Source organism: Dermacentor variabilis, chromosome 6 (genome assembly GCF_050947875.1).
Source record: "Dermacentor variabilis isolate Ectoservices chromosome 6, ASM5094787v1, whole genome shotgun sequence".
Taxonomy (NCBI): Eukaryota; Metazoa; Arthropoda; class Arachnida; order Ixodida; family Ixodidae; genus Dermacentor; species Dermacentor variabilis.
This window is the reverse complement of record NC_134573.1, coordinates 22,097,309-22,100,013: the sequence shown is the minus strand read 5'-3', so window position 1 is coordinate 22,100,013 and position 2,705 is coordinate 22,097,309. Positions and strand designations below refer to the sequence as shown.

The 2,705-nt window shown below is 46.8% G+C and overlaps 1 non-coding gene across 1 annotated transcript; it reads left to right on the top strand.

The window, feature by feature from the left end:
* The first annotated feature begins 349 nt into the window (after positions 1-349).
* LOC142586487 (U2 spliceosomal RNA) lies at positions 350-533 on the top strand. The gene has a single exon (XR_012829242.1). It is a non-coding gene; the product is annotated as a U2 spliceosomal RNA (small nuclear RNA).
* Positions 534-2,705: the final 2,172 nt, after the last annotated feature.

Below are 2,705 nucleotides of genomic sequence, written 5' to 3'. Positions count from 1 at the left end.
AATTATTACTAAGATCTTGTCTGCAGGAAACTAGTAAGAGCTTCTGTATCATTGGCGATGCTTTCTGTACCGTAGAAGGTCTTTCCAATGCCAATATTCAATAAAATATCATGAGTCATTCCACTCTGTAGAGGTGAATGGCCAGCGAAGCTGTTTAGCACACGACCCAGAGGTGACGCTGAATTTTCAACGTAGGTACATTCGCGCGAAGGACGGGACCGCGGCCCCGAGAAACCGGATGAAACTACACACGCGTGACGTTTCGACCGGAACGCCACTACGGGAGAGCGGAAGGCAAGGAGACAGGCAAGCGCATGGAATGACGACAAAGAGGAGGCGGTGAGAACGTAGACCTGGCCGACGCAGGTCAAAGTGTAGTATCTGTTCTCATCAGCTTAATATCTGACACGAATTGCATTTGCACCGAAGACATTAAACTTATTTTTGCACGTTGGCGGAATGCTAGAAGCCTGCTTCACCTCCGCCACGGGTCTGCCCAGTCTTGCACTGTCTTCGGGATCGGCCCGCGGTTTTTGATCTACAGATACTGATCCGCTGAAAACTAGCCATATACAGCTTCGCGGTAAAAAACGCAATAGTGTTTATAAAGCCGGATGCCTTATTGCCCCATGAACCGAAAAACCCCGCGTCCGGCGTTAACATTTAAGGCCAATAAAACCTGTCACCAAGTGATGACGTCACATTCCCGGCGTAGGATCTGTTGTGGCTCGCACTGCGAAATTCCACGCTTAACCGCCACCGCACCAGCCAGACTCCGTGGCCCCCGCCTAAAAACCCACCTGGTCCACTCCGAGAACTTGATTAAGGTGTATTAGTGTGGAATAAGATGGATTAAGGCAGATTAAAATGTGTCACGGTGGATTAAAGTGCGTTAAGTTGGAATAAGGTGGATTAAAGTGGAAGGTGATATGTTAGCGTGATAACTTAGACAAGTCTTTATCCTTTCTTGTTCCAATCACGTAAGTATACTTAAATGACTGTCAGCTTTTTCGTTTATTGTTCTTCCCTCAGTAGGGGAGGTTCACTGAGAACTATGCCGGGTTCCAAGTAAAGCTGAGTGAGAACCTTCAAATAACAGACTCGATGGCGGCCAACAGCAAAGCCTCTTAAGACGGATACCAAGCACTCCTGCGAAAGTTTGAAACATATTGTTTGGAATAAATATGTCCACAGCTCTGTTTCGGCCATGTGGCAAATTAGCAAAGGTTCTACGAGGTTCCCCACTTCGCGCTGCAAGTGTGAAAGAAGCTGCCGAGAATATGCGCGAGACAATATCCCGCCTGCAGTCTGAAACCGCGTTTCAGGGTTTGAGCGACCGCACGAGCACTGTTGAAACTCATCTAGGTCTGAATGAGCTAGCCGAGTGTAGCGCACCGTCTTCCGTCGCGCTCAGGGCTCTGGAAGCCGGTAGGAAGGGGAGGCTCGTGCCACACAGCGCGGCCCGGGCGGCCGCGCTCGCTTCTCCGTGTTGCTGTCTCTTAAAATCTCCTTGCAATCAGAACAGTCTTCCGCGCGCTGGCTTTTCCCGGCTTAGTTCGCGTTGATTCGAGAAGCAGCATGAAGGTCAATTCGCTGACTGCTGCTGTCGCGTTTTCTCAATTCAGTGTTTTGAGAGCGAGTTTCCGCGGTCATCGAGTGAGATGTGTTCATGTTTGTTTGTGCGCGCGGGACACCATGCTTGTTAATTTAAGTAGTATGCTTGTTTCCATGTTTATATGGCCGATAAAGCTACTATCCTTACTTCGTGTAGCTGTCTCGTAATTTGGTAATGCAGTCGATGCTTCGCTTTTCGGACACAACTGCATCTGTATCATCTGACGAAAAAAAGATTGTAAAAGACGGCATTCCTATATTTTTCCATCATGCGATATTGTTGAGATGATGCCGCCATACGATGTCTGAAAGCTTTAATAATCAAATATAAAGGTTCAAGTCACCGGGCTACCCTCAGGAAAATATAAGCGCAGTGAACAAAATGTTATAAGACGCAAGACAAAGCAACTGCGGCCCTAGTATGAAGTCCAAGGCGGTGATACCACATGTTCATTGAATGTCGCATGGCTTAGAAAGTTTCTCAGGCAGGTTTGACGTCGGTGGAGTCATGAGCGCCCCTAATAAGCTAGAACCCCTCTGCAAGCATTGCAAAGAATGCAGTGTTGATTAGTCAAAGAAGGAAGCGTGTGCGTGCAATTACGTGAAGATGTTGCTTCTCTTCTAGAAGCTACCTGCTTTTTTTTCGACATTCACCCATTTGCATTTGATTGTTCGCGAAAAACCCACTTGTTCTTTTGAAAACGCGCTAGGTTGGCGTCGCGGCCCCCTGGGGCGATAATTGCTAGATGCTCTTCCAGAAGCGCTTGGATTTAAAGTGGATGGAAGTATTAGCCCGTCAGTAGTTGAGATAAACAAGAGACATTTATAGTGTTCGCGGAGAAAAAGCAGGGAACAGATTGACACTACCCGATCTATTAAAGGGATATTTATGAAGTCGGGAGTATGACGGAAGCCCGTCTGGTCGGGATGATGCATACCATAAATATATTTTAAACCATTTTTGTCGGTGTCCGAACCTCTTCCTTTGAAGTAGGGATATGTATAGGAAAAGGTAGATAGAGAAGTATTGAGGAAGAAAAAAATGACAGAGTTGTATACGAAAATGCTAGAATGCAAAGCATATGTAGCAC